The sequence below is a fragment of the Coptis chinensis genome, chromosome 6 (assembly GCF_015680905.1).
Source record: "Coptis chinensis isolate HL-2020 chromosome 6, ASM1568090v1, whole genome shotgun sequence".
NCBI classification, from domain to species: Eukaryota; Viridiplantae; Streptophyta; class Magnoliopsida; order Ranunculales; family Ranunculaceae; genus Coptis; species Coptis chinensis.
In genome coordinates, this window is record NC_141461.1 from 79,588,400 (window position 1) to 79,596,886 (window position 8,487).

The window sequence follows — 8,487 nt, forward strand, 5'->3', positions numbered from 1 at the left end:
CTTCTAATCATCCTGGATCAATCCTAGTTTCCACGCCAATAAATGGTGAAAATTACCCAACATGGAGAAGATCTTTGAAGATGGCTTTGAATGCCAAAAACAAACTTGGATTTGTTGATGGAAGTCTATCTAAACCTTCTGCAGGTGCAACTGAAATTCAGGCATGGGAAAGATGCAATGACATGGTATTATCATGGATTCTCAACTCCATTGATAAAACACTTATATCTAGCATCATCTATGCAGAAACTTCTCACGAGGTATGGCTCGATCTTGAAGAGCGTTTTTCTCCAAGTAACAATTCTAGAATTTATCAATTGAAGTAAGGTATTTACAACCTTCACCAAGATCAACAGCCGTTAGCCTCTTATTACAACTCTCTCAAATCCTTTTGGGATGAGTTAAACAGTTATGCCACCGTAACTGAGTGCACTTGTGGCGCGGCCAAAAGCATCAAGGACATGCATGAAAAAGAGCGTGTTTTCCAATTCCTCTCGGGCCTTAATGATACTTATGCCCCCATTCGGAGCCAAATTATTGCGAATGATCCCTTACCCCAAGTCAGTAAGGTTTACAAGAATGTCTCGGGTAAAGGCCGAAACAGGGGCCATCACACGCAGAACAAGCAACTAAAGATGCGGACTATACCACATACAAGAAACAAGAAGTGCTCCTCCACTACTACAGAATGACACATTTACCACGGTAGGTGAGAAGTTTTATACCACTGCTTTACCAAAAACAGTGACAAAAACATGTATACCACGGTAGAAATTTTTATAGTTATTTGTTTACTAGCTAATGCCACGGTTTCATGAAAACCGTGGGATCTAGTTTGCCATATGCCACCGTTCAAATTATCTATGTTTTTTAAAGAAGAGTACCTCACCGCTTTAGCACAAACGATGGTTTATAACTTATGCTATTTTTTATTTGGAAAAAAAAATCTTATCTACCCTGGCCTTTGAAATTTTAGGGCCAAAAGCCCTCATTATATCGGAAAAAAGGACTCAAAACCGTCTCATGGCTATTCACTCTTGAACTTCTTGACAACCCTGTGAGTTTCTCGGTTCGTATTTTAATTCAGATAAGGGTTTCTCCTTTCCAAATTTAGAAGCAAGATTTATCAATATGGTTCGATTTTCATTATGCTTCTTGCGAGGGTTTTCAAGTTACCGAAACGAGGATCCGAAGTTGAATGAGTTTGTAGATTATTCAGAGAAATTAAACAATTATGAGAAATCTGGTGTGTCAAAAAACTGCTGGGACTAATTCAGATGATGGGTTTGATTTGGGGAGAATGAATCGTTTGCTTGAAAGGCTTGGAAACCCTCAGTCCAAATTCAAGGTTTGAGCTCATTTTAAAGTATGTTTGTTTTTATCAAATTTGAGTTGGGAACTTTAAAGTGGCGCACTTAGTGTTTGATGAAAGTTCCAAGTGAGTGGTATTCTGTTGGTTGCTATACTAGGTATGATCAATGATGTTTCTTTCTTTTGCGAGAAAGCTACATGGTTTGTTTATGTACTAAATTTGGTTTGTTTTATAATTAGATAGCAGCTTTTCTTTTAGTGTGCAGCCCACACCTTTGGAGTATATGCATGGGAACGAATTTAATTAGGAAGAGAGGGAAATAGTCTAACCTGAGGCATTGAGTTGCCTTTTTCGTCAAGAAGTTAAGAACACTTGTTGATGAGGTAAGGAAATTTAAGGCTAAGGAATTTTTAGTTGGTGTATTCTTAGTATCCTTGTAGTTTTGAGAACTTAGGTTATTTTTCTTTTTGTGAATTTGTTGAAGGGTTTAGTTAGGTTTTAACTTGCCTGTTAGTGGCTTGGCGATGACCGACATGTAGTAGTCTGGTAGTGGCCTGGCATGGCTGTAACAAGCGAGACACACAGAAACCCATTTGTTTGTATCTAGCAAGGTATTTGTTTTACGGTTTTTCTTAGTGGCTTAATAAAAAACTGGACTGAAGAAATAAGATATGGAGGCTGTACATAAATCGGTTTTAGAAGTATAGTCACTTACGCTTTATTTCGAGCATGAGCCTTCATTAAGTAGAAGAATCAAAAGGGGAAAAACTAGATGAATATCTGAGAGTAATTCGACAAAGGATTTAAAAATGAAATTTCATTAGTTTCAGCTCAATGTCTTGACTTAATTTTTTTAGCGAGCATGTGAATGCATGAATGACATACACATTCACCAGGATTGATGCCATAATGCTTTTCCATTCCAAGTTTTATTGTTATTCACATACTAATATACTATATCTTGTGGCTTTTGCTTCTTCTGTGTTATGTCCAATATGTGCATTTTTTTTGGGGTGTTCTATATGCACAAGCAAACACTTTGATTATCCTATTTGTAAAAAAATCGTTGGGTCCCCTATGCTTGGAGTATGGGGACCAAAAGAATACTCCAATTCTATGAACTTTTAACTTTTGGTATGTAATTTACTGTTCTAGAAATATTTGTGTCTTATTCCATTCTTTTAGAAAGAACGTTGCTGAAATAAGTTCCACATTGTGCTGTGCAGTGTCTTGCGTTTAAGTAAATTCAAAAATTAATTTGCATTTTTATTGGGTAATATCTTATAAATGAAATCCGCATATATAGTTTGGTCATACAATTATTGAAGCTGCTTGTGCTTTGGTTGGTGATTATCATCATTTTGGTAGTGGATTTCACTTATTAAAATTATGTTGTAAAGCATGGTATCATTGTATGGTTTTGTCACTTAGTAGCATAACAAATTAACAAGTTTGTTTTCATTCAGATGGTTTAAGAAGGAAGTGGAATTCTAAGGGCGGGACATGTGTGTATATTTCATGTACTTGGCTTAATGATTGCCAGCTCTTAATTTGGTGTAAGCAGGAGCTGGTAGGCCATCTCTTTTGAGATTTCCGTAAACATGCTCAGCAGTAAGAAAAGGGGAGATGGAAATAAGGATGGGCTGGAAGAGACCCTACAGGACGTCAACCATCTGGTTGGGGTTCTCATTTACACCATGTGTCCAAGGTAAGTTAAGGTAAGCAAATCAATTTATTTAACTATTATTAAAGACAATTATATGGCTTATTAAATAAGGGAGTTGCATTGGAAAATAAGGGTGGAAAAAGGACAAATCCTAACTGAAATTCTTTCTTTATGGGTCGATTTTAGTAAATCTCTTTTAATCCACATGGGATCTCTCTCTTAGACTATATTTATACTATTGTGAACCATTTATGTAGTATTTTGATGGCTGGAATTGCTTGATTGAAGTGGTACAGGTGGAACATAGGTTCTGGTAGTACTTTTCATCTTGTTTTGTTGGAGGTTTACAAGTGAAATTATAAATAATTGATGGTGAATTCACCTAGGTTTGGATTGGGAGTATGTTTGTATGTGTTTCTAAAGCTAGGTTCTCTTGAAGATTATTATGAAAGCTTGCTGTGAATTATATTAGAACACTGAAATGTGGGCATTAGTACCTTAATACGTACATTCATGAATTGTTAGATTAGGGCTAAGCATATGAGATAAATTCCATTACACTGAATTGTTTAATTAGGTTGAATTTGTAGTTCTAGACTGGTAGTCACTAATTCAATAATTCCATTTTCCAGGAAATTAGCACCCTTAATTCAAAGCGGTGAGCAACAAAAAAATATAACCACTCGTCAGGCAAGATCCTCTTTTTTCTGATATTGGAGAACAATTGGTGAGTGTATTTTGAACTATGGCAATACGTACATACACACGCGTACTCCTCAATGTGATGCTAGTTGTCTTGGTATCGTCTTGGTATCCCGATGATTTATGGAATAGATGACGTTCATGTACATAACAACATGTATAGCAATATATTTTAGGAGGTGAGCGTAGCTATATTTTTTGACATATCTTAACATTTTGAGGTACTACCATAGTGAAGGTACATAAAGGATTAAATTAAATGAAGTACTAAAGACGTCTCCAATTAGACTTCCCACTAGCGATTGTGAATTAAATGTTTTGCATTTATCTTATTGTGAAGTGCGGTCCTCACATTGCAAAGGGTTGATGGGAAACAAGTTCCGCTGAAGTGGGACAAGATCAAGGTAAACAAATCCTACACATTATTGTCTTTTTTTTTGAAAAGTATATGTTTACATATGTTATGAGTCTATATGTTAGGGCCCATATCAACCAGGTGGCACAGAGTGTGGGTATTATACAATGAAGCTTATGAGGGAAATAGTAGAAGCTTGTTCAACTGGATCATTTGAAAATAAGGTATTCGAAAGTTTTGACAAACACTTTATTTGGCTCAAAGACTTCGCCTTATTCTTATATAGTAACTCCACATGTTGTGCTTTGACTCATCCAAATGACAAATTTAGAATTGAAGGAGACATACACGCAAGATGAACTTGACGGTGTTCAACTCGATATTATTCAGTTCATCCAGGAAAATGGGGTGTTTCAACCGGAAGCGAATGAGGATGAGTTTTAGCTATGTTCGGACCCCTCCAGTTTAATTTATGAGTCTTACCTTTTTAATTTATGAAAAGGAATTTGAAGTTTGTTTTCTTAGTGCACTCAAAAAATTAATGGAAGTCTTTTTTTATTATTATTATCTTTTTTTGCAATGTTTGATAGTTTATTGTACATTTTGGAATTTGTTGGGAAGATGGAAATGTTGTGCGTGAAATGACATGTAAAATTTTGTTATGCAGGTTCGGTTTTTAAGTGGAAGACTGTTACTAGCATTATTATGCCAAACCGTGGTATATATATATATATATATATACCAAGGTTTAGCATAAACCGTAGTGTTTAGTATAACTATATACCACAGTATTATAACACATACACTAATATAAACTACAGTTTCAATAGCTTATATGCCACGGTTCTGTTGACAACCGTGGTATATCATAGGCATACAAATCACTGTTTTTTGAAAAACCGTGGTATCCGTTAAACATATATACCACATTTTTGCTATTATTATATACAACACCACCTATTGTCACGGTTGCATAACAGTGGTAAATATATTTATACTACACTTAAAAACAGTGGTATAAGTGTCATTCTGTAGTAGTGCTCCGAGACACGACTGGTGACGGTACAGAATGAGACCCAATAAGAAGGCCTACTTCATTACTGTCGAATGCGCGTTGATATACCCCAATAATGTAACACACAGCTAAAGGGCCCAAAAGGCATTAAATGGTGTTTTTGTTCATACCATTTGATCAAGCTATGAGAGGATGTCTACCACCCGGCGGAAGCCTTCTTATTATAGTCAGTCTCGCTTAAACTTAAAGTAGGTCTAACAGCCACTTATTCTCCATCAACGGTATCCGTTTCCATTCTTAGAATATTATTCCAACCATGCGTCTCATTAAACTAAGATTTCTCCTCTACACGCCCCGATTCTCTCTCTAGTAACCTTGAAGCTACTGGTGGAACTGTCAGTAGACAACTTCCCCTATCAAAATCGGCAAGAGGCACTCTATCTGAGCCTTCAGGAACAGAACCATAAAACACAACAAATTCGAACGAAATATAGATCACTACAAAGGCGTCGGGACGAGGTCTTTATGATACACGCACCGGGGGTGACGACCTTACAAAGATTAGTTACAATAGTCACCTTACACTCGGGAGCCTTCGAAAGCCAAGCAAGCATTCGACCACTAGCGGCCTAGACAACTAACAAGAAGGCATCAGGGGAGTAGGGCTAGCGGAGATGATCCCATATTCTATGGATTAAACCGTGCAGGGGATAGTGCATGTCCGCAGAGAAGGAGAGGTAGCGTGCTAGTTATATGTAGTTATATGCATCCGCCTCTGTCTCTATCTCCACTGCTGGATCGAAAGAAGAGATTGCACAGTGAAGTAAAAGAAGAAAGGGTTCCCGGCTGCTACTAAGAAGTCACTAACAAAAGATCCATCCGAATCTACTACTGGATATACTTCCCGATCAACTGCTATTGGTGCTTGCTCTGGTGCTTATAGCCTCGTATATGGATAATAAAGGGGAATTCAAATTTAAGTATATTATGTCAGATCGGATTATTATGTCCTTTAAGCAGAGGTAAGTTTACTTACACTAGACTGAGATCTTGAGCTTTCCTAAATAGTGAGATATTGAGCCCATTCCCTTCCTATTAGCCCCTTCTTCTTCTGCCTGAGGGCACTTGAAGACTGCTAGCTCGCCTTCTGATTCTACCTTAAACTAATCAATAGTGCTCGCTTTGAATCAATATAACTAGACTCGATCTTGACCTAAGACGAAATGGGACTCCTACTTGCTTGCAACAACCTCTTCCTCGTGAGCTACGTCCATTCCAATAGGACTTTTTCCGTTTTCCCGATCAAAATGGCATATCATATGAGACATCGAAATAGTGCAACTTTCATCAACCCCGGGATTTTTTGTTGTGACTCAAATTCCTTTAATAAATGGGAATTCAATCATGCAACTTTTCATCTCCCCCCGTAAAAATGGCTTAAAGTAAAATTCCTTTCATACAGGGCATCTTAATTTGAGGAATGTTTGTGATGAAACACCGTGTTTTTTGCTTGTTTTTAAACACCTTCCAGGCCATAAACACTAGGCTATCCAAGCGATAATCAGAATTCTCTATTCAAATTTCGTTAAAAAAAAGGCTTTTGCTTCGAAAACACATTGATTTGACCAATAGGATAGTACATCTTCACGGCACGACAGGGGTTTTCAAACAAACTCTTCATAGTTGCCCGCCCCTACAGCTAGAGTTATCTCGTATTTACACCGCTTCTCTCCTTCACTTGTAATTGTTGAGAGATGAAGCCCTACATGGACTATTTTATAATTTAAAGAAAGATCTTCGCTCGAGCCTATCTCCTTTGAGCTAGACAGCCCATCTCTAATCGATGGAAAACAAAACCGTACTCAATAGCGCCCCTCTTTTAAGGCAACCAGGAATGCATTTACTTTGATTTCTTCTCACTGCCTAGTATATATTATATTATTCGTTTATCCATAACCCTATCTTAACCCTTACCTTTCTCTAGCCTAGCCTAATTCAAACCTTTGCCCTAACCCAACTCCGTAGGGATTCTAAAGATTAGAAAGACTATCGACCAAGCATAAGGATGATGCCCTGACTGACTCTATTTTTATTGCCCTTGAGCGCCCTAAGAGGGAGTCATGGATTTGCTTCCAAGGGAACATAGATCAGGATGGAATCATGAACAAAGAACTATTTTGTGGGTTGATCTATCGATCTCTCCTTAAGTGCGCAACTTACTTATTGCATTGATTTTCTCTTTCTTCGTGGAGTATTATTTTTGTATTGATCCCTTGATTCATACAGATTAGTGGAAGTGGATGTTAGATTCTGATAAGCTAAGTATTTAATAATCCCTTTACTGAGCTACATACCTCCTGAACGCCTGCCTACATCTGCCTTTGTTGCTGGTTTTAAGGTTGCTCCGCTTCCCTGAGCTATGGACTTGAGTTCGGGAACGGATAGATATGAAGTTGTTACTTGAACGGGTGAACTACCTACTTTTTTAGACTTCTTAGCTCCTGCGAGAAAGCGAATGATCCCTTACCCCTAACTACATATAATATAACAGAGTCTTCTTCATTTATCTTCCACAAATTCACAAGAAAATGTCGCAATGGCTGTTAATGGCATGGGTTGTGGAACTAGTCACTTTGGTGGACAAGGACGTGGTCGTCCTCAGTGTGAACACTGTGGTACAAGCTGCTGAGTACGAAATAAGGATGGCTATAAGACACAGCATGTCCTAACCTTTCTCACAAAGGACAAAAAGCATCCATGGCAAGCAGAGAAAATGATCAGAGGCATTAGAAGGATGAAGGAAGCTTTTGAGTTATTTAGTATCATCCATGTGTTTAGGGAAGCAAATAAAGTAGCTGATGCTTTAGCTAGTAACATACCTACTGTTAGCTATATAGAGTTAGTACCTAGTTCATTTTCAGAAGATGTAAAGAAAATAACGTATGATGATGCAAGTGGCAAACAATATGTAAGAGAATGTAACAAGCTATTATTTTATTTATGAAAAGGGGTAGGGGACCTCTATAAAAAAAGCCTCGCTTTCCAACCAAAGAACAAAAAAAAAACTATTATGGGGAGAAGTTACTTTTAGCTGTACTCTGACATTTGGATTGGAGCTAACTACTTGTGCATGGACTACTAACATTTCACAAATACATATAACATGTTGACTTGTTCCGATAAATTCCAATTATTTTTGAAGAAACTAGTTTAAATGTAAAAAAACTATAATCAAACAAACAAACAAACTCTTATATACGAAACCAAAACATGGCATTTCAAGTTGGTTTTTCTGAAATTTATAGAAAATTATTGGATATGCAACAAGATCTTTAAAGTTAAAAAAATAAGTTTAAAAGTGATTTTACCTGTGACTCTTCACATGATTTTTGAGATTTTGAAGAAGCAGAAACTTTCTAAGATCTAGCAGTGGATGC

At 37.1% G+C, this 8,487-nt stretch overlaps 1 long non-coding RNA gene across 1 annotated transcript; it reads left to right on the top strand.

Moving 5' to 3' along the window:
* Nucleotides 1-2,858: 2,858 nt before the first annotated feature.
* LOC147494696 (uncharacterized) lies at nt 2,859-4,652 on the top strand. Its single transcript, XR_015198841.1, has 3 exons — nt 2,859-3,020; nt 3,611-4,084; nt 4,161-4,652. It is a non-coding gene; the product is annotated as an uncharacterized LOC147494696 (long non-coding RNA).
* Nucleotides 4,653-8,487: the final 3,835 nt, after the last annotated feature.